Here is a 25224-nt window from a genome sequence, read left to right as displayed (position 1 = left end):
TTTTATCTTTTTTATAAAATAAACCTTTCATGCATGTTTTCATTACCTTTGGTTCATTTCTGGCCCCTTTTAGTGCTTGTTTCTCTTAGTTTACCTTCACTGTTAACTCTGCACCTTGTAGCTCTGAAAAGCAGTCTCTGGAATCCTGGTTCTGACACCATGTCACTCATCCAGTCAGGATGAAATAGACAAGTCCTTGTGGGTTCTGTTCAAGCAGTTTTATTATGTACAAACATATCAGGATTGAGGGTTAATAACTTTAACTTAGATAAACTTATAAACAAACTAGCTATTACACTCATACATGTTCACTGTCTGGTTGCACTCTCAAAATGGCACTGAAACTAGCACATGCTTGCCATTTATATGCACGTGCCATGCTAGAAATGCTTCTTAAAGATACAAGTGCACACACTTTATTCTACAGCATCCATGTCTCGAACAAATAATAAAGTGGCCATGATCACTGACCTGCTCATAATCCTCTATGTAGCCTATTTCACTCATATTTTTGCAAATAATTAAGAGTGTTCATGCCTCATTCATGTTTACTACTCAATACCCATTTTTTGCCACAAGCAAATTTTTGTTCTGCTTGCAAACTCTTGACCCTTTCTAAAAAAGGTTGCACTTTAATTTTGTATATTTTTATTTGTCCTGCAAAGAAAATTGCAAATTTATCCTGTTGTGTGTTTGCAAATTGGTGTCTTCTTGCCCTGGGCCATGGCTGAAAAGGATCTTTGAACAAGACAACTAACAAAGTTATAAAAAAGCATGCAAACAAATCAATCAATAAATAAATATCAATTTCTTCGAGTTTTACCTTAGTCCTCAGGAGCTCGAGTTTTTGTAGATGCTGCAGTCATTCTGTGCAAGTCTCCCTGACTGTTTGAGGCCACCACTTCCACATTACTTTAGGAATCTCTTTTGGCATTTGACTTTTTAGCAGGCCTTTTAGGACTACTGGCATCATACTTTATATCTTATTTTTACTGTCTTTTAACTATAAACATGTTTTAGCATTTTGTCTACTCTTTTTTTTTTTTTTCGTTTTCTTCAGGACAGCAATGAACTGGAATTAATGAGTCATTTGAACAGTATGAATGACCTGACATTGCTGTACATCATAAGACTCCTGTTTTTTTGAATGTACACCACAGGGCTCTGGTTAGGCGACTAGTTGTACAAAGGCAGAATGACATGGATGGTTTGTATGGTCATGACATTTTGGTGAGACACAGATATTATATTATATTCTAGGTGCTATTATAGCTCTTCAGGATTTCAGGAAAATCCATTTTGCATTCCATATGTACTATATAGATATATCAGTGAATTAGGTTCATAGGTAAGTACTAGGCTGTCTGCTAGAGGCCTTCTATAAGCCTAGCCAGAATGTGTTGGCTTTCGCCACCCCCTTAGATTAGTTCCCTGTGGCTCGGTCCAGCAAAGCCATTAGTTCCCTGTGCCTCTGTGGGGCAGAGCCACTGCAGTGATCCCCGGGGTAAATTTTCTGTTTCCCATCCACTCATCAAGGTTTCTCTTGAAGAATGTTAGTGAGGGGCTCTGCCTAATATAGATTGGAATCCTGTTCCAAAGCTTGGGGAGTCTCTGGGACAGGAATCTATCCCTTCAGCATGTCCTATTTATCATTGTGGTGAGGTTTAGATCCCTAGTGCATGTGGCTCTTGGAGATTTGTTTTTTTTAGGTGGAGCATGTCCATCAATTCTGGGTTGGACATGGCCTTGTATGGCAGGCAGAGATCACCTCTGAGTAAGCGGTATGCAACCGAGTACAGCTAGAGTTTCTTCAGTCGGGCTGCTTAGGGCATATGTTTGAGGCCAGTAATCCTCTTGGTGAGGTACTTCTGTGGTCTTTCCAACTGTTGCAGGTGTCTTGTAAGGTACATCCCAAATGGAGCATTGTACTCTATGATGGGTCTGATGAGTGATGAGTAGAAGGGCACAATAACTTCCTTTGTTCCAGATGCGAACCCTTTTGTGATTAGGTGGGCCAAATAGAAGGATTTTCTAACCACCTTGGCAATATGATTATCAAAGGAGAGATTACTATCTACTTGGGTCCCCAGATCCCTTTTTACATTTTCTGTATTTAGGGGACTACCACGTGTGTGATAGTTCACGGGTGCTTTGTTTTTTCCAAAGGGGATGACTATGCACTTTTGGACATTTAGCTTGAGGCCATGATTTTGACAACAGGTATCCATCTCAGTGAGACCCTTCTGGAGGATGTCTGTATCAGCTGGAGAGTCAATTATGGCCCCCAGTTTGCAGTCATCTGTGAACTTGGTCAGCCATACACCTCCTGTGCTTGTCTGTACGTCTGAGAAGTATATACCAAACAGGATAACTGTTGCTGTGCGCCACTCTATGGGTACATAGCCTGTAGAGAGGCTGTTTGAACAGTGTGTTTAGGTCAGCTCTGGGGGATACCACTTGTACCTGGTTTAGAGTCAGACCAGGAGCTTGCAACTCTCACCTTGTGGGTTCTATCCATCAGCCAACTGGAAACCTATCTTGTGACGTAGGGGTTTATGTTCAGGCTGGTGAGCTTGTCTATAATACCAGAATGGGGAATGGTGTTGAAAGCCTTTGTGAGGTCTAGGTAGGCTGTTTGGACCTCCTTTCCCTTGTCTAAAGCCTTGGTAACTGTTTCAAAGAAGTCCATGAGGTTGAGGAGGCATGATCTGCCCTTAATAAAGCCAAACTGGGTAAGGTCCAATGTTTGAAGGTTCCCAATGTCTCTGTTAATGAATTCCATGATGATGCGCTCCATAACCTTGCAGACCAAGCTAGTCAGGCTTATAGGGTGATAGTTCCTGGGGTCTGTTGTGGCTCTACCTTTGTGGAGCAGGATAAATGTTGTTGTGCACCACTCTATGGGTATGTAGCCTGTAGAGAGGCTGTTTGAACAGTGTGTTTAGGTGAGGGGTTAGTTCATTTTGGAGCTCGTGTAAGACACAGCCTGGGACACCATCTGGTCCCATTAAAGCTGTATTTTTGGCTTTGTGTAGGGCTGTTCTAACCTGTGTGTCAGTGATTGTGGGGGCACTGCATTCTTCTGGTATGGTTATGGGCCCTTTAGGGGGTGATAGGGGGGTGAAGTTTTCACTAAACCTGTCTGCCAGAATGTTGGCAATATCAGTCGGTTCAGTGTATTTTGTGCCATTCGCTCTAAATCAGAGCAGATCTGAGAGTTTCCACTTAGGTTCTTGACATAGCCAAAGACCACTCTGTGGTTATCTTTGGAGTCTTTGGCAATTTTTCTTTCAAAGCTAGCCTTGGATTATTTTATGAGCGATCATAGTTTCTTGCTGATACTGATCAGGGATGTCTTTCCTTCTTGAGATTTTACTCTTTTCTGCACTAGTTTCCTCCTTCTATTGTATAGCATGTTTATGGCAGGGGTCCACCAGACTGGCTTCCTTTTCTTGGAGGAGTGAGTCTTGGTTTTGCATGGGATAGCACGATACATGCATTCTTGCATGTGCTCATAGAGTGCCTTTGTAAGGGATTCAGCAGCTTGGACAGCATTGTCCTTTAGTATGGGGGCTGTGAACCTTTCCACCTCGGTCTTAAGTAACATGAAGTTTGCTTTTGAAAAGTTTTTCACGGTGGTTTCCTTGATTGGGGGTGGGGACAGAATGTGGATATCCAGAGTGATTAGTCTATGGTCTGATCTAACCAGTGAGGGTTTGACCTCCTGTGTAGAACACCAGTCACCCATGTTGGTGATGACCAAGTCCAATATGTTGTCAACTCTGGTGGAGGTGTTAACCATTTGATCCAGGGCGTTCGAGTTTATAAATTTTATAATGGGCAATTGTCAGGGTATCACTAGTACCTGAGAATGGAAAAGTACAGAAACCACAGAAAGGCACTTTAACATGTTTTTTTAATGAGATAAACTTGCTATAGATTTCTCACATGGGGGCAGGGTTGTATACAATCATTATAAGGCCACAGGGACTCTCTTTACAAATGCACATTTTTGTTTTCATAGGATATGATTGATACTTGTGTTTTGGGAGATAATTTTTCATAAATCATCCTCTGTATTCTAAAGAAATACTTTACACTGTTTAAAAGTAAATTTTTGATACTCAGGCATTATAGAAAAAATAAATATATAAATTGGAAATTGTAGAAAGCTGAAAACAAATGTTTTCTTGTGGTGGTGTACAACTACTTGTTTTTTTGTGGTGGACAACTACTTATTTTTTCTAATCAGTTTTGATGTCAATGCATTTTAAATATTAGGCAATTCCCCCTATTTCAGCAGCTTCCTTCAAAGACAACAGGGTTTGAGTACTAGAGTGAAGGCGGGAATTCACACATGATATCTTTGATAGACTGTATGGCTATCTTTCAAGTAAGAAAACCTGGTGGCAGTTGCCATCTAACTCTTCTTTCATGACCCTTAGTAACTTCATTGGTTTAGATTCATATGGTCAAGCGCACATTGCTCAACCATACATTTTACTGACTTGCCTCTGCAAATCTCGTAACGCCGAATGGTCGGAATGTCGTAAAAACACCCAAATTTCCGATCACTCTACACCCTAAAATGAGTGCAATCATGGGTCAAAAATGGGACAGGATTTTGCAATTCACAACACTTGCAATCGCATTTTTGAGATGTTGATGCACTCCTTTCAGCCATACCCACTGGACCATTCACCTGTCAACCATATGCATTTACACCACTTTATGATCTTCCTGTGTTGTACCCTTAGCCCCAGTTCTGAACACTAGCTCTGATATGACCAGTAAACTGAACAAATCTGTCATTTTTGAACTATGAATCATAAAAATATACTTGAATTAAGTCAAATGGTCACTTTACATTAACAGGTTTGTGTAGTCAAATCAGGTGCTTTACATCAGCATGTCATATAATTCTTACAGCTGAAGGTATTGTTCTTTAAAGAATATGAAGGGTTATGGGAGGTGCAACACAAAGATCCCTGTTAATGCAACATGAATGGACTGACGCTATAGCACATTTCTGAGAAATTGTGAAAAGCTGTGAAAGTCCCAGAAAAGGATGATAACTGAAAATGAGAGAATAAGCTATAAATTACCACTAGTGCACCTTTCCTATTCTGAAACATTGTGCTTTATTGCATTTTTACCAAACGTTCTTAGTCTTTCAAAATTCTTTGCACTTTATGTGTGTTGTGTCCCATGATGAAAAATTAATTGTGTTGAACTTCACTCAGGTTATCCCACACTGACAACAGCAATGATTAGATTTGTTTTGACAGGTAGCATAAGACATGCCCCCCCCCCCATATACTTTTTCATGAAATGTGTACTAGCCATATAATTCTTATAGCCATATAGTTCTTATCTGTACATGTCAACATATTTTGATGATGCCACAAAGCTAAAGCTGAGAAGTACAGAAAGAAGGTATATGAAGGAAAGCAGCGTCAAACACACTTTGATATACATTTGTATTCATTCCCCTCAGAGTAGAGTTACTCAAATTAAGGTAGGAGGGATCAATTTGTTAGAGTTTATGAAAACTGTAGGCAGGAGTATTAATGTACATAAAATCTGACTGACAGACAGACAGACAGACACTCATATATAAATGGACATATAAAATGGAATGTCTAAAAACAGTGTACAACACCTTTGACGGGCATATTGCTGTTGTGTCTGGCAAGTTTTCTTGAGAAACCATATTTAATTAGTACTAATAGCTGAAGTTTTAATATTAATAACAATAGTATATTTACTGGCATGTTGTGAAATGATGATGGGATGAAATGACTACAGGGGACAGAACACAGAGCACATTCTTCCATTAATAGCTTAGTAACAACAAAATAACAAAAACTAATATGAAATACAGTGAATGTCTGATAATATTTCACAACTTTAGCTAAAAAAGTATAACTGTTTTTTGAATGATAATCTAGTTTATTAAAAAAAATATGCCATTAATATAAATTAAAAATAATGTAATTGGTGCATGGCAGAAGCAATTGTTTTTAAATCAGGGATTCTAGGATAATTGTCCAAAGTCCTTTATCTAGTTTTAACTCTAACTTATCTGCACATTAAAGCTGTACAATTACAATAAAGAAAATATTCCACTGAATATTAACAAATAGAAGCTCGTTATGTCCTTCCTTTAATTAAATTATTGGAAATAAGCACTCAACTATAATTTGTTGGAAGTAACAGGACAATTATGGAACACATTAAGAGCAGCAAAGATACTTGCAAAATATTTAGGCGCTCGAGGCATGGTATAATACAGCTGAGGTAAGAGTTCCATGTGGAAACATTTAAATTCCTGCAAACTTCAACAAATGTTCAAACTTTTAGCTTTTGCTTTATAGATCTTGACATTTGACATTTAAATGATCATCTTTTGTCCAAATAAATAGGTATACAAGCTGAGGGCATTAATATTCTTAAGAGTTGTAGCATAATAAGGAAGCATGTTGAAGTATACTGAAAAGGATATATATTTCTGGTTCAAAACATTGAAATGTTGAAAAGTTGTTTAAAAAAGAAACTTATTTCTAGCCAATGTAAGTAATTTTGCAGAATAAAACTAATCCTTTTCACATCTTGATAAATCATTTCATAGAAGACAGCTTCTGTGTTCAGTAATACATGATGATGGAATATGTATAGTTTTGTATGTAATGAATCATATGCGTGTATCATATATAATATATATATATATATATATATATATATATATATATATATATATATATATATATATATATATTTATATATATATTTACTTCAGTAGAGATGTCCAAACCAAAATGTAAAAAGGTCAAACAGACAAACCAGTTAGTAAAAACCACAAGAAAAAGTTATCCAAGCTAGAATTTTCACTGCGTGATACCTCAAACCTCCTGTAATAGAGGCCTATGGGACATATGCAAATGAACCCTTAAGGACATTGTTTCAGCTTTATGGCTTCTGAATGTCCATGACTTTACTTTTTCTTTTTAAGCACAAGGCAGATTATTTTGAATAAATGGAACTATTGGATATAAACAGGTGCATTTCTTCACAGCAGGTGTTTGTCTTGTCTGTTATCCCCAACATATACTTCACACACACACATACACACACACACACACACACAAACACACGCACACACGCACACACACACACACACACACACACACACACACACATACACACACTTCATTCATCTCTAAGGGTTTCTCTCCACCTCATTTGTTAGAGGCATCCAAGCAAACCAGTATCCACAAAATAATTTTATAGGTTCACAGCTTTGTAGGCTTATACTAGATATTTGTCAACAACAGTCATTAGGCTCCTAGGCTCTGCAGTTTACTTATTAACACTGTCCATAAGTCTATATGGTAATGACCTGGGATGAATTTATAGCTACTCATTCATTTGTTTAAATTACATTTAAAAAGAGCAAGGGATTTAATTTGATTGATAGGGATTAGGGAATGAGAGCTTATTCCAGAAGCAGGAGACTTTGGGATGGATATATGTTTTGCAAATATGTAGCATGTCAAAATGTTTATGGTCAGCAGAAGCCTTTCAAGCCAAGCAGAGATCACCACAGAGAAACTGATAAGAGGCTGAGAAGTGCAATTCTTAAGGGGGGGGGGGGGCTCATCGTATTCCTCTGCAAAACTGGCAATGTGGATCAAGTTTGCGATAAAAAACACAAATTCGCAATGGCTGAAAGCTTGCACTTCAGGATGTATTGTCTCTAAGCAAAAAAAAAATATATATATATATAGATAAATAGATAGATGGACAGATAGATAGATAGATAGATAGATAGATAGATAGATAGATAGATAGATAGATAGATAGATATTACACCACTTAGCAAAAGGAAAACTCTCAGCTCCGCCTAGGTGTTTTGAGGCAATTATGTATTAATCTACGCTGGTGATGCAAACTCAACAATATTTACAGTTCTGCATGTTTCATATTGACATGATATGCATGCAGATTCTGCTGCCAGAAATAGTCCTCAACCATATGCAGTAATGTTCTGCAGAAAACAGCTCTTCTCAGATGTTGTGGGGCTGGATACTAGGTCAAAACTCATATTCAAGGTCTCGTCCAGTAGAGTGCTGCACAGGTAGCAGTCACCTGTCTGAAAAGAGCATGTACACTTCTAAATACTCACAGATTAAAGTGCACAAGCTCAGGCAACTTTCCAGCCAAATCAATGCAGTTAATACAGCCTGTAGTAACTAGCTAGCCTGATTACTGAGCAAAATTGTATTCATTTCTGATCACAGAACTGCTAAAACCTCAAAAAATGCCAAATACCAAAGTTCTTTGATCCTAATAGTAGGTGATCCAAAGAATTATGAATACAATTCACAAATGTAGTGAACTTTAGGATTTTAGGTTTAATCTGGTAATCGAGGTATCATTCAGTAAATTACTGTTTATCTTTTCAGTCACATGTAAGTTAGACTCTTAATGAAATGTAAATTTCTTTGGATCTAATGTGTCTTATATGAACCATACAACTAGTACTGCGAAGGAGTTTAGTGCTTCACAGGTATGCTGCATGTTTTACACAGGTAATGCATATTTGCCATGCTGGAATTGTTCATTCTGCAATGAGTTGCCACTAAGGATCTCCTTTCATGTTAGAGCTTCTGCATCCTTCATTTAGCATGTTAACTGGACATGTACCTGGCAGACATACAGACTGCTGTAGCACCTCTTTAGATGAAAACCTATAAAGTTCCATAGCTCCAATTTAAATTTGCAAAATGTAAGTTTTGCTCCATGGAGCATTCTCAAGATGTATTTCCATTTAGCATGTTGCAACTAACACTTCTATAATGTGTGCTAGCATAGTTTGTGATGTAAACTGCATGCAACTAGGATTGTATTGGTGTGGTTTGTTTCCATTTATATAAATGTATGATTGCTTATGTTGTAAGATATTTCTTGTTTAAAAAGGAGGCAGGACTTGCTTAATTTATGCAGTCTCGCTTAGGTTATGTGATATATAGCAATATATTTGAAGCATAATGCTTGTTTATTTTAACTTGTTAATACAGTTTGATTATTTTTGTATAAATATAAATGTACCTATGTCACAAGTGATAATTCAATAAAGGTGTTTAAAAAACACTTCTAAGAGAGTCAGTGCACATAATAGCAGATGGAATCCTTGCTGAAGAGCTAAACTTGCTTACATGGAGATTCCTCTATATATAAACTGTCTCACTCTCAGTGTTTCAAGTCCTTTTCGCAGCCATTTCTCAAGGTTTAGAAAATTACAAGAAGGAAAGAGGCAACAGATCACTTGTTCTGCATTTGTCTGAGATAATTTGAAAAACACAGTGGTCACTGAGAATGTTGGCAAGAGCTACAACTCCCAGAATGCTTTTTGCTCCCTTAGAAAGCAGCACCTCTACCGTGTGTCATAGAAGCTAGATGAGTGGGTAGATGAAAAGTAAACATTTATAAGTGTAGAGCATAGACAAGGTACCACAGTCTACAACATTCTTAGGGGTTGAGGAAGATGAGGACAGCTAAGCAGGACATTTAGCCATAATAGAAAAGAATACAAATCAAACATGGTTTTAATCAGTCTGGGTGACAAAGGTGTAACATGTTTATCAACACAGAAGGACAGCTACAGAATGACAAGGGGCAGGCAGGTGAAAAGGATGCTGCCAAGGGAGAATAAGTTGGAGTTTGAGCAAACTCTGTTATAGCATGAGAATGTAAAACAGAAAGATTCACTAAGGCAGACTATACAAATGATCAGTAGGAATTAGGGTGCTCCCCAAACAGATATTTGTCAAGACATCATTAACCTTTAGAGGAGAAGCTGTTGTAATACAACACAACTAAATAATACCACTAAGACTGACTGTCAGACTAATTGCAGCACTAATCAGTTGGAATAAGATAAAATGTTGTTACTATCCTAAGGATGTCTTGAAAAGTAAACTCATTAACAAACGTCTGTGAAAGTTTACTCTGCCACTTAACATGCTAAGATCTGCATCTTCTTTTCCTGTTCTTTATAGCTCATTAGCCAAAAGTTATAGGCATGGTTTAACTCAAAATCAGTACCACCCACTGTGGTTGTAACACATCTTTGCTACATGCACTGCAATACTTTCCTACAGGGTATGTGAAAAATGCATCTTTAGAACATTCTTATGTGCATGGTTTGCACTATTCTCCCTAATGTCTTTCTTACCATCTTTCCTTGCCCTTGGTAACGCACACCTCTGACTCTTGGTTGATTTCATTTCTATCTCCACAAATATAAGATTTTGTATCATCTCTGTGAGCTGATCCAGTATTACTATCGTCATGCCTGACATTTTCTGGTCTTAGTTTCCCATGGGAAATGTCTTTCAAATAGCTGATTTTGTAAGAAAAAAGTTTTACATTTGGTCAAAACTTGTGGCTGGGGCAAGAGGTAATAACGATTTTTCAAGGAACTATTAGCCACTTGGTAGACACTTTGTTGGTAGATGAATGTTCCTGGTTATTTATGGGATTCCCCTTATAATTTATGATTTTTTGTGAAGAAAAGTGTTACTTTTCTGTCAAAATTTGTTGTTAAGGATTGGGGCAAGTGTATTTGAAGGTTGTTACTAAAACATGTTGCCTCAAAATGTTACTTTTATGTCAGACGTTAAGACCAACATTTCAAAGATCTAAATACACCTTTTATGTCAAGGAAATGGACCTGTGTTCCAAAAACTGTATTGCTCCCTCCCTAAGCAACAAGAAGAGAAAAGTCTTAGCTCTGGCTTCCCCTTTGCCTCACCCACTGATGGATGATCCTGCTAAGGCCAGCTATTGTTTCTTGGATTACTCATGTCATTTTCTTAGTCCTTCTGGTACTTCTCCTTGGGAACCACTAAGGATAGTAAAGCAGGGACATCTTCTGCAGATGTTCAGCTGCTCTTGTTGGGTAAGGCAGAACTACTTTTGATGGAATTTGATACGGGCCTGGGGCACTCCTTCACTAAGCCACTTTGAGAAGGGACTGACCTTCAATGTGCATTATTTCCTGGGGGGAGGGTTTTCCAGAAAGAGGTGACATAAAGTAAGTCATTTATCTTCTCCTAAAGCAGGCAAAGAAGATTGGCTATGCTGTGCTAAAGGTTGATTTAAAGCTTTAAATGAATTTTTATCAACTGTTGGGTTCCTAAGAAGATAAGAAACAGGTAACTGCTAAATGGTTATCTCATGCTATTGCTTTATGTTATTTTCACCAAAACAAGACACTTCTAGACAAAGCTAGGGTTCATTCTTCTATGGTTCAGGCTACTTTTGTGACATTTTGGGAAGGGTGAACTCAAGAAATATACTACTGGCAGCAACATGATAATTTCTACACACCTTTACCAAGCACTACAAACAAGATTCCTACTCAGTGTCCAGATTAGGCTTTGCCAGGACTATTCTTCAGAGGTTCCAGGACTCTAATTCTTCCTCCTGACTTTCTTTCAAAGGTCCAGTATTCTTCTCATGAGGGTTAAACTACAACAATGGTAATCTAATACTGAACTTAGTACAGCCATATAAGTAAGCTTGTCATAAGAGTAGATATTATAGTAGACCACTACTGTAGAAGCTACACCCTCCCTTCCTCCACCCCTTTCCTGTTTGCTAGTTATGATAGGGTGAAGGATATTTATTATTATGGTTTATATCTAGTAGGAGTCTATCCTCCCATTCTAAGACAACAAATGCACTAGCCATAGAATTTACACTGCTCTCCTCAAGGTGTACAGTGTGTGGAAGGTACTCTAAAGCATTGAAAGCTGTATGGCTGCTCTGATCCTTAGTAGGATCTCTCATATAGCTTAGACAACTGCAACAGTGACCTATTTGAACATCTACTGTTATAGGTTCATAGATTTATAGGCAGGTACTAGGCTATTGGCCCAAGGGCCTAAGTAACCCTAGCCAACAAAGTTCCCTGGCTTACGGCACCCATGAAAGTTCATTTCCTGTGACTCTGTTGAGCAGAGTCACAGAAGTGATCCCCGGGGTGTATTTCCTATTTCACAACCACTCATCAAGATTTTTCTTGAGTGCTAATGAGGAACTTTGCTTGACATAGATGGGTAGCTTGTTCCAGAGTATAGGAAGTCTCTGGGACAGGAATCTATCCCTCCAGCATGTCCTGTTTATTGTGTTGACAAGGTTTAGGTCCCTAGAGCCTGTAGCTCAGAGGGACTGGGATTTCTTTAGGTGTAGCATGTCCAACAGCTTTGGGTTTAACATAGCTTTATATGTTAGGCAGAGATCTCCTCAGAGTAGGTGATATGCTACAGAGTAAAGCTGGTGTTTTTTGAGACAGTCAGTGTAGGTCCTCTGTTTGAGGCCAGTAATTCTCTTTGTGGGGTACTTTTGTGGCCTTTCCAGCTGCTGCAGATGACTTGTGAGGCACATTCTAAAAGGGGCGTTGTACTCTATAATGGGTCTAATGAGTGCTGAGTAGAGGGGAACAATGACCTCTTTTTTCCTGGATAAGAACCCTTTTATGATGAGGTGTGCCATAGAGAAGGAATTCCTTACTACTGTGGTGATGTGATTATCAAGGAGAGACTACTGTCCAACTGGGTTCCAAGGTCTCTTATCACACATTCATCATTAAGTAGACTGCCTTTTATGTGGCAGTTCATGGGTACAGAGTTTTTACCAAAGGGGATGACAATGCACTTTTTGGCACTGAACTTGAGGCCATGCCTCTGATACCAGGCATCTGTCTCAGTGAGGCCCTTCTGTAGGATGTCCACATCATTTGGGGACTTGACTATGGCTCCTAGTTTGCAGTCATCTGTGAACTTCATTAGCCAGAGGCCTTCTGTGTTAGCCAGTACTTCAGAGAAGTAGATAACAAACTGGAGAGGTCCCAGGACTAAACCCTGTTGTACTCCACTTGTCACTGGTTTGATGTCAGATTTGGAGTCTGCAACTTTTACAGTGTGGGTTTGGTCAGTGAGCTAGTTAGCAACCCATCTTGTGATGTAGGGATTTATACCTAGTTTAGTGAGTTCTGCTATAATTCCAGAATGGGGGATGGTGTCAAAAGCTTTGGCGAGGTCAAGGTAGGCTGTGTGAACCACCTTACCCTCGTCTACGGGTTTGGTGACTGCCTCAAAGAAGTTGATCAGGTTCAGAAGGCATGATCTGCCTTTCACAAACCCGAACTGGGTGGGGTCCAGAGTTTGGAGGTTGCCAATGTCTTTGTTTATGAGTTCCATGATGATACGTTCCATGGCCTTGAAGACCAGGCTCATCAAGCTAATAGGGCGATAGCTCCCAGGATCAGTGGTGGCTCCCCCTTTGTGGAGTGGGATAAGTTTTGCTGTGCGCCATCCAGTGGGCAAAAAGCCTGACGTGAGACTATGATTGAACATGGTGCTTAGGTGGGGAGCCAGTTTATTTTGAAGTTTATGTAAAATGCAGCCTGAGATGTTGTCCGGTCCCATGGATGCTCTGTTTTTGGTTTTAGAGAGTGCAGCTTTTACCTGCATAGATGTGATTACAGGGACTCTGCATTCTTCCTGTAGAGATATGGGCCCTTTAGGGGGTGAGAGGGGGGTAAAGTTAGCCCTGAACTTATCTGCCAGGATGTTGGCAATATCAGTTGGTTCTGTAATTTTCGTGCCGTCGTGCTGTAACTCAGAGCAGATCTGGGTGTTGCCATTGAGATTCTTGGCATACCTATAGAAGGCTTTGTGGTTGCCCTTAGAATCAGTGGTGATTTTGTTTTCATAGCTAGCTTTGGTGGATCTTATAAGGGATCTCAGCTTCTTAATGAGGCTGGCCAGGGAGCTCCTCCACTCATGGGATTTTACTCTCTTTTGCAACAGTTTCTTCCATTTGTTGTAGAGTTTGTTTATGGCAGGGGACCACCAGATTGGCTTCTTTTTTTTGGAGGATAGCATCTTGTTTCTGTTTGGGATAGCACGATCCATGCACTCGTGTAACTGCTTATAGAGTGTATTTGTGTATGATTCAGCAGTTGTAACTGTATTGTCCATCTGCATGTATGTCATGAAGCTCGCCACTTCTGTCTTAAGAAGAATGAAGCTGGCTTTGGAGAATTTTTTTACCATGGTTTCCTTAATAGTGGGTAGGGGCGGGATGTGAATATCTAGGGTGATTAGCTTATGGTCGGATCTGACCAACAAGGAGTTGACTTTAGGTGTGGAACAGGGGTCACTCATGTTGGTAATGACTAGGTCTAGGATATCATTGCCCCTGGTGGGGGTGTGGATAATTTGATCTAGGACATTAGAATTTATGAATTCCAGAAAGTGTTGAGTGAAGGAGTTGGTATATGAGTAGTTTTCCCAGTTAATGGTGGTGTAGTTGAAATTGCCCATAATTAGGATGTTTGGTTGAACCCTAATATTTTCCAGTATATCAAGAAAAGAGGAGTGGGAATCCTGGGGCATGGTGAGGGATCTGTAGCAAGCTACAATTTGGATTGCAGTTTTTCCCAGAGTTAGTTGCACTTGGATAACCTCAGATGCATTATGCTGCACAACTAGCCTGGAGGTGTGGATATCCTTAATGAATATAGACACACCTCCACCTTTGGTGTTTTGGTCTAGGTTAGATGGCCAAAACGTATGGTATGAGTTATAGCCTGGTAATGCAGGGGTGCTCTCTAAAGCCTTGAACCAGGTCTCAGTCACTGCACAGATATCGATGTTCTCCATTTTAAGGAGTGCCTCGAGTGAGTCCATTTTGAGATTTAGATGTTTAGCATTGAGTAGCATTACCCTCAGTTTTTGCTTGCCTGTTCCTGTTACGATGGTGAATTTGTCATTTGAACCTTGCCTAAAAAAGGCACTATAGGGGCGGCAAGACCCTTAGCCAGTAACCAGAATCCCAGGGATGACAGGTGCAAGCCATCTCTGGGAAAGCATCGTGGTCTGTCAACCATGTCGTCCCAGGCGGACAGGTACTGGATCCCCTTAGAATGACACCAGAGTTTAGCCAATTGTTGAATTCAATCATTTTGTCCTTGTACTGCAGTATCATTCTGGGAGATGGCAGGATGCTACTCAGGGCTAGGCTCATATCTGCCTGGGCTATAAGATTGGAGAGCTCTTCCATGTCTCTTTTCATGTAGTCCAGGAGGTACATCTCAGGTCATTCACACCAACACGGACAATGACAGAGTCATATTTGTACACATTGTTGAGTGACCTGAGTGCGTGTGTTATGTGGTGGACCTGGCACCTGACAGGCAGCTGACTTAACCTTCTCCTTGTTTAGCCTGAAGAGTGGGACATCAGTGTGCCTGATTATAGAGTCACCTATGACTAGTGTGTTTTGTACGTCGTTTTGCCTTATGGACGTTGGCTTTTTGGCACACTGAGTCTGTGGGCTGTGTGTCATGTGGGTTGTGTTGGGGGGATGGAAGTTTCTTGCGTTTCTGCTTTGGAGGTCTCTGTTGCTTGAGCAGATTATTATTGCGAGCCTCTGCAAATGTTTTTGTGTTTCTATGTGTGGATTTTGGTGGTGTTATCTTCTCCTTTTGACTGTCAAGTTCACTCTTGGTTGGAGAGAGCTTTACTTCCAGTTTGGCTAGATAAGTGCATCTCTCACAGGTTGTGGAGTTAGGTGGTAGGAGGAGATGGTTGTCTGCGTACATGAGGCAATTGCTGTATTTCCCCGAGATGCCCAGATTCATCAGATAGACAGGAGAGAACACTGGGAGCTGACCCTTGGACATGCCTGAATAAAAACTACTTTCCTCTAGACAAGTGAGGAAAGTGAGTATAAGAGATGTTTTCCTTTAAGCACGTGAGGAAATTAAGTTCAAAAACTGTTTTCCTCCAGGTAAAGAGGAAAGTTGAGTGCTGTAGTAATTTGTAGCTTATTTAGTGCTAACAATAAGTTCTGAACAAGTGCAGAGCACCAATAAGCAAATTCAAGTGCTAAAACTAAGAATCTGTACCTGGATCTTGGGGTAGATAGGTTACCTAGTGCTTACCACTCCTACTGATAAGCTAGAATGCTTCCCTCCAACACAGAAAGGCTTGCAGGGGGCTCAGAAGCTTAGAAACAGTCCTGGATACAGCAAATCTGTACCTGGACTAGACTAGTTACTGGAAAGGTGTGAACAACAGCAAACACTGGCTTTTAAACCAGAAGTTGCAAGAGATGGAAAAACTGCCCAAACGCCGAATAAACTACAATTTCTGGGCCAGAAACCACTCTTGTGGTAGATAGGCTGCCTAGTGCTTACCACTCCTACTGAAAAGCTTGAAGGCTTCCCTCCAACACAGAAAGGCTTGGGGGGCTCAGAAGCTTACAAGCAGTCCTGGATACAGCAAATCTGTATCAGGACTAGACTAGTTACAGTAAAGGTCAGAAACAAGTGCAAATGTGGGCTTTTAAACCAGAAGGTTGAAAGAGATGGAAAAACTGCCGAAACTGTCAATAAACTACAATTTCTGGGCCAGAAAACACTCTTGTGGTAGATAGGCTACCTAGTGCTTACCACTCCCACTGATAAGCTAGAAGGCTTCCTTCCAACACAGAAAGGCTTGGGGGCTCAGAAGCTTACAAACAGTCCTGGATACAGCAAATCTGTATCTGGACTAGACTAGTTACAGGAAAGATGGGAAACAAGTGCAAATGCAGGCTTTTAAACCAGTAAGTTGAAAGAGATAGAAAAACTGCCAAACAGCCAATAAACTACAATTTCTGGGCCAGAAACCACTCTTGTGGTAGATAATCTACCTAGTGCTTACCACTCTCATTGATAAGCTAGAAGTCTTCCCTCCAACACAGAAAGGCTTGGGGGCTCAGAGGCTTACAAACAGTCCTGGATACAGAAAATCTGTATCTGGGCTAGACTAGTTAAAGGAAAGGTGGGAAACAAGTGCATATTAAGCTTACTTATACAACTTTACTTTCTTTCCCTCAAAGAGAAAGTACATATTGGATTTAAAAATCTTACTGATCATCAAGTACCCTGGGCTGCCACAGCATAGATTTTGGAGGATGCATTGACTGCTTTGTCTTCAGATTTGATGATTGCTGGTACTAAGAAGAACTTGAATGAAGCTCAAAGGACACAATGATGGAAGGTAGCTTATAGTATGGTAAAGCAAGTTGGCTGAATTTAAATTAAGATGTGAAGTTTATAGATAATGGACTTTCTTATCTGGGGATTGATAATGAAGGTGATGTAATTTTGCCATACACTGTCACATCCAATGTTTAAGTAAATATGGAGAGCAGTGGTATGTATACAGAAAAGTGCATGTATGCAGAGCAGGGGTACCTATGCGTAGCAGTGGTATGTATGCAGAGCAGTGGTATGTAATGAAGAGCAGTGGTACATATGCAGAGCTGTGGTAAGTATGCAGATCAGTGGTACATATGCAGAGCAGTGGTAAGCATGAAAAGCAGTGGTACAAATGCAGAACAGTGGTACATATGCAGAGCAGTAGTAAGTATGAAAAGCAGTGGTACATATCCAGAGCAGTGGTAAGTATGCAGAGCAGTGGTACATATGCAGAGCAGTGGTAAGTATGAAAAGCAGTGGTACATATCCAGAGCAGTGGTAAGTATGCAGAGCAGTGGTACATATGCAGAGCAGTGGTAAGTATGAAAAGCAGTGGTACATATCCAGAGCAGTGGTACATATGCAGAGCAGTGGTAAGTATGAAAAGTAGTGGTACATATCCAGAGCAGTGGTATGTATGCAGAGCAGTGGTACATATGCAGAACAGTGGTAAGTATGAAAAGCAGTGGTACATATGAAGAGAAGAGGTAAGTATGAAAAGAAGTCATACATATGCAGAGCAGTGGTAAGTATGAAAAGCAGAGGTAAGTATGCAGAGCAGTGGTACATATGAAAAGCAGTGGTACGTATGTAGAGCAGTGGTAAGCATGAAGAGCAGTGGTACATATGCAGAGCAATGGTATGTATGCAGAGCAATGGTACATATGAAGAGCAATGGTAGGTATGCAGAGCAGTGGTACATATGCAGAGCAGTGGTAAGTATGAAGTGCAGTGGTACATATGCAGAGTAGTGGTAGGTATGCAGATCAGTGGTACATATGCAGAGCAATGCTAAGTATGAAGAGCTGTAGTACATATGCAGAGCAGTGGTACATATGCAGAGCTGTGGTAAGTATGAAGAGCAGTGGTACATATGCAGAGCTGTGGTAAGTATGCAGAGCAGTGGTACATATGCAGAGCTGTGGTAGGTATGCAGAGCTGTGGTAGGTATGCAGAGCAGTGGTACATATTCAGAGCAGTAGTAAGTATGCAGAGCAGTGGTACATATGTATAGCCTTCATTGAGTAGGGAATAGATTGAGTAATACTAATATATTTTGTACAGCTTGGTTGCATGTTACAGGTGAAAAATAATATTATGTTAATACTGGGTCACATTTAAGCTGCCTTCTCCTGCTTTAACATTTTGGCTGACAACATATTCTTTGGCCCTGAATGAATAGAAATTACTTAATTTATTACACATTGTATTAACAAATGAGTCTCTGGCAAAATTCACTTCAGATGTCATTAAAATGTTACACCATTAAAATGTTTGGTTACTTTTCTGAAGGAGGATGAAGAGATAATTTTCTTTCATCCTCCTCAGTTTCATAGTATAGATGGTCTTAACAAAAACATACCTGTATTTGTGTTTGAGAAATGTCTACTCTGGGTTTACATATTGCAATTTTTGAAAAGTTATATAATATGTTAATATTTAGCTTTACTTCCAAATGACGAAGATCAGCCAGGGAGCAGCTGTAATTATCATTGGGTAACTCCAGGTAAAGGTTGTCAGCTGGGCTGGATAAACTAAACAAGCTTTTGAGATATAAGTCTGTACAGCATTTTATGTTAAATTCAAATATGTTTGTCCTTTGGTTTGTACTTTTGTACTGCAGGTTATGCACTGCTAATTATTTGGGTATCAGAGTGGAGTAATTTTATTCTACTACTGAGTTAATTTAAAATAATTATCTCCTTGCCGGCGTTATCACAGTGATTGCATATGTTTTAATTCCTTTTGGAAGGTGGTTTCAGTGGAATTTTTTTATATATGTGTGATATATTCTTGTATTTGGAATGTTAATGGGCTGATTAACTTGCATAACAGGAATAGAGTGAAGAGCGGTTTTAGAAATTTTAGAGCTTGCATTATCGCACTGCAGGAAGTATGTGCAGATGATCCAGTACACAACATACTAATGCAAGATTATTGGTCATTTGGAGCACCCCTGTTCACCCATGGGGCAAGGTGGAGAAGTGTAATATCATTAATTTCTATAAATTGCCTTTGGATATTGGATGGCACATTACTAAATGAACAGGACTGTTATGTTGGGAAGAAAAGCTATATCGGGAGTGACTCCCAATTACATTACAAAGAGATTTTCATTTAAGGTTGAGCAAAACTACTGGATTCCAAAAAGATTTTGCCTAACATTAGAATACAATAATCAATATATTAGAAGTTGGAGCATGTAAATGAAGTACTTTGTATGGTATAAATGGGGAGAGTTGTGGGTTCAAGTATGAATGCTTTAGTCTGGGAATTAGTAATAGGACTAAGGCTGTGAGTTGTTTCTTGATGTATTGGATTGGTTTCCCTCAGCCTTCACTATCTACTGTGTGACACTGAGTGAGTCATTAATCAGACAGTGCTTTGGGGCAATTGGGAAATTGGGCTATTCTCCTCAGTGGTCTCCTCGACTGCATGCCTCATAACCAACTATGAAGCTGGAGGTGGAACTATGGGTAATTAGAGTCCATATCTAGGATAATATATGGGTACAAGAATGATCAGTGTAACTGCAGTTCAGGATATAAAAACAGTGACTTCATTGTTTTCATGGTGCAGTTATTATTCTAGCCAGTATATAAACTTAGATCTTTTTTAAAAAATGCAAAAAAATGGAGAACATATATATTTGGTTAAACTAGTAAAGTTTCATATTATTGACTGATTTAAAAAGCCACTAGAAATTAAGTTTGGTGGTACTTGAATGGCATAATTTTAAATGAAAACTAAAACATGAGTCAAAGGAATATGCCAATAACATGGAATAAAGGGAAGACTGCATTATATAATAAAAAATATCAGTTGATAAGAGTTGCAGAATAAATTATATGAAGGCAATTTGATTGTGCATAGAGAAGTACAAATGGTGAAACAGGGAACTGAACGTTCCTTAACTCCTAATACAAATTTATTTTACTGGACATCAGAGCTGTCAAATAATATTTATACCTTAAACATTTATTTGTTTGGATCATCAATATGAGCAAGCAGACATTACATTCTGAAGTCACACAAAGGAAAGATTTCTACTCAGTGCTTTCAACTTCTGTTGTTACAATTTCTGTGTATGTGGGAGTCTAATCATTTAATACAAATTGAAGTTCACAGCAGTGCTTTTCTGTTGAATCTAATATACAACTGTATAATCTGTTTATGTTTAGTACAATAACTGTGGGGAATGAGAAAGTACTTCCAGAGTTTTAGTTGCTTTCTAATACCTTAATTTAAGATGGCAAAAGTTGACTATAATAATATTTGAATGTCCAAGTGCTTCATACTTATTATTAACATGCAGTAGCATGATCTATCATGCAATGTAACACACACAGAAACATGCATACATACACACACACACAACTACTTAATTTTATTTTACAGTCTGTTTTATTATTTGAAAACTTTAAAGTATTAGTTTATTTATTTTTGAGAGGGAAGGTGCACAACTTTCTTATAAAAAGGTTGTTATTGGTATAATAACATATTTTGTATGCAGTGCTTTATAAGACAGGTATAGGTATGAGCCACTCAATAGAGATGAAAAGTCATTTTATAAGGAAACAGTAAAGGTTCATTCTTTGATAAGGATGTAATAAACTTTAAATAACATACCCTTATATTTCTTCCCCACCTTCTTTTCAAATTTTAACATCATATCCCAGGCAGCAATAACTGCACATTCATGATTTCCCTTGAGACTGTGTTCAGCATATAACTTATAGAATACCTCTCATTCTAAACTATTTCCTAATGGTGCCTTTAGCAATAGATATACAGTTTGTGTTTACATTATATCATGCAATGATTTCATGTGTAAACCTGGCAGCTAAGGACAAAAGGCAAAATATGAGTAGCTGTTTTTTCATACCTATTGTGCTGCAGTGCAGATATTTTATCAGACTTAATTTTATGGCTTTATGCCTTATGCTCGCCATCATGGTTGCATCAGTCTACAACTAAGTAACAAAATAATGCTGGAGTAATGGACTTAAAATTCATACATGTGGTCAAGTAAAATGTGATTGGACCATCCATAAATATTTTTGCAGATATGGCATTAAAATTAATGCTGCTTTGATAACTGTATTCTGCTTCTGCATTAATTTTCTAAATCTGTACATGCCCTAAGTCTACTTTGTGTTTCAAGCTACAAAGCTTAAATAAAAGGAAGTACACTTTGTGATATGCTTATAAACTACAAAAAATCATCTGGAAAGCATCATGCCAGCACTGCCTGTACTTTGCCTTTAGTGATCAAAGGGAGAATACGGTGACTATATATATATATATATATATATATATATATATATATATATATATATATGTAAAATATATATATATATATATATATATATATATATATATATATATATATATATATATATATATATATATAGCATTATATATGTGACATTTTGAGCTGGATGACTCCATATTTTGATGATAAAAATGTATATGTGATTTTAAATGTGTTAAGCATTTTCAGCTACTAAAGCAACTGAGAAACCAGTTAAGTAGTTTGCTATTTGACCTTAGTGTGACACATTGAGTGATGAGATGTGTTAGATTGTGGTGGAGGCTTTGGAAAGGCTAATGTATGAGGGTAGTACAACTTTTCAATTGCTAAAGCCTTCTCAGATGTAATCAGAATAATGTGGCAGTAGCAGGTGTGTAATATTTTCTAAAGCTACATTGTGATATACTGAGAGCAGAGCTTTACTTGAGATATTGGAAGATCTGAAAAAGAACTCCTTATTCTAAGATTTTGGACAAAATATTAAGGAAAAGAATGGGTCTGTAACTTTTTCTTTCATTTGATGAACCTTTGCCATTCAGATGTATCAAGAAAGCTTTTTACATTTACAAGGGAAAAACTCATTCACTGATATCGATGTTTCTGATGTAGTTGAGTAGGATGGCTATAGACCAAGCAATGAGGTTGATAAATTTATGTGGAATAAGGATTCTTAAAGATGAAAAAATCTTTTTGTTTTGACACCAGTTTTCTCAATTCAAATATTTCATTTAATACGAAATCTGATTCAGGAGAAGGACCTGGCTGATGAGAACTGTTGAAGACAGAATCATTAAGTCAACTTTTTATAAAGGTTTTGGTAGTTTTGTAATTTGTACGGTATTTTGCTAATGATAAAAAGTCATTTACACTGATTTGCCACATGCTACAGAAATGCTAGGCAATAACTGAAAATTATATTTATTTATTTTATTTAATTATATCACTGTAGAGCACAGCCTGGGTGATTACAATTAGTGAAAAAGATTTTTAAGGAAATAAGTAAAAGCAACAAGCAAATCAGCAGAAATAAATTTTGACAGTCCTTTACATAGAAATATTGCTACTTGTTTTTATCTGAACCAATCTGAAGCATTCTTTTTTGACAGTTTATGGTAATGGGAAAACAACATACAGCATCTTAAAGCGATCATGATAAGCTACACCTAACACTCCATCATAACTTTATTTTCTCACATTATATCCCCCTGAACTCAGTAGAATCATCCTTCTTATTCAGTTTGTATTCATGGGAAGACACTATAGCTATAATTTGATATGAGCACCTGTACACCTGTGAGACAGGATTTTCTGTAGGTTTTCACATCAAGTTATGTGTTGAGGGTGTGGTATGCTAAATCAGAATTTGAAATCAGTCAAAGGACAAGACAGTTCTGGTATTGATCAATATGGAGGTAGAGGCAGTTAGGGTCTTAAGCCCATCTGATGTTCCTTCTTTTGCAGATTTCAGAAATTCTCCACTTGGGTTGGTCCCTAAGACAAGGCCTTGGGAGTTTTAGCTAATTTAACTTCTCTGCTATCGAGTAACAGGCTCAGTAAATGACCACATTACTAACTGAAATATGACACTACAATATCACTCAGTGGATGATGCTACCAGAGTTGTGTTTTTGTTTTCTTTCTTCTCAAAACACTATTTGTTAAAATGTTAACAAGTTAATAGATATACATAGCAAGAGTTTACAAAATTTACATCAGTTTAAACCCCCCCCCCCAAAAAAAAGCAAGCAGAAAAGAAAAAAAAAGAAAGAATAAAAATAACTACAATAAGGTAACATGGAGTAAGACAGCTATTTACACTACATATATCCTATATACATTCAGAAGTCAGTTACAAAATATGAAAAATTAAGATATGGCACCATGACATTGGTGTCCAATAGGACAAGTATTTTGATGTCAAGTTCAAAATATTAAAAACAATTTCCCAAACTTTAAGAATAGGCTGAGATTCACTTTTGGTTCTAATAATGAATTTAATAGCTTTATAATGTTTAAAATAGCTGAAGTATCTTCATCCCAAGATATAATAGTCTGGTTAGCCAAGTTTGAAAATGAGACAGCATTTAAACTTATCCCTAATTGGGAATTAAATTGATCCTGGCTATGATAGTTTTTGAATGGGAATGTTATTTTGATACACTGATATTGATAGGTTGTGCAGTGGTGTGTGCTCCTTTTAAAAAAAATAGCTCAGCCCTGCATTGGTTATGGCAGAAGTGGGCCCCTGGCAAAGCAGAGTTCATTACATGGATGATTGTGATAGGGATGGGTCTGGAGGCTGTCTGAGAGGGTATGTGCTCTTTCCTTGAGTTATTTCTAGAAGATGAAGTGCCATTAGGTTATGTTACGTTAGAAGTTACAGCTAAGGTTTTTAATTTTTTTAGGTCTGTAAGAAGACACAAGTCAGGGTTTGATACAAAAAGACACTGATGATGAATTTCCCTGTCTTCCCCCATGGTATATCACAATATAACCTGAGCTGTCATATATGAAAATATGACCATAAATAAGAAAATATGAATAATAAGTGACAAACTCTAATTAACTTATCTGCTGCAGAACATCCTAGATTAACAATATTGGTGTCATTTTATTCATAACTCCTCACCCTTTCTATACCGCTTATTATTAGCTGGTAAGTCACTTAGTTAAAGAAGCCAGATCAAGCAAAAAGTCTGGATGCCATAAGAGTTTGCTGGCCAGACATATTTGCCAGATATATTTGTCAATGTATGCCTGCCTGGATTTATGTCTATGTGTTAGCCAATGTTGCTTGGCAAAATTAAGGATGGTGGCTTTAAGCAGTGGGGGAGGATAGGAAGTGGAGAGGCAAGGGGTTGGATTAATGGAAGAAGTGAGATAAGCATAGCAGTGGGGTTTGAGAATGTTATCTATAGTTAGTGCAATGACATTTCTGGTCTCTTTGATGCCGGTGTTTGGTGTACCCACTCTCCCTTCCCTCATTTTGCTTTTTAGGTTAGTCTGTAGGCAGTCTCAGTAGCTGTCAGTTGTATTAGTTAATTACTCATCTGTGAAGGGAAACCTCTCTTTTCCTTGTTTCCTTGCTTTGGTTTCTTGGATGTTGGATTGAGCAATAGTTATGCTGCTACTAGTTTGTTTTGGGTTGGATTTTAGTGAGCAGTATGTCTAATGCCACTTATAGTTTACATATGTTGTCAGGCAGAGCAGTTAACAGTACTGCCTGACGCAAGTTTTATTTCTGATAATTGGCTATGTTTTAGTGTTGTAATTTCTATGGTACTTATGTGTGGTTATTTACTGGATTTGATTATATTTTAATAAAGACTGGTTGCTCTGATCTATCAGTGGTTTTGTTTTTGTTTTGGGGGCAAGGGTATGTGGGCAAAAAAAGTTACGATATTTCCCCTTTTGTAAATGGAGACAATTTAAAGATGCTGCTCCTTAGTGCAACTGTGTGGCTGTTGTGATAAATATATGAAAAACATAGATTAAACAGGCAAAGCATAACTTTTCTCCACTACAGAAGTGAATACTCTTTTTCAGATATTAACTTAAAAAAAATGACAATTCTTTTTTCCACTACAAT

The sequence above is a fragment of the Protopterus annectens genome, chromosome 4.part1 (assembly GCF_019279795.1).
Source record: "Protopterus annectens isolate FY-2018-M chromosome 4.part1, PAN1.0, whole genome shotgun sequence".
Lineage (NCBI taxonomy): Eukaryota > Metazoa > Chordata > Ceratodontiformes > Protopteridae > Protopterus > Protopterus annectens.
This window is presented reverse-complemented; position numbering follows the sequence as displayed.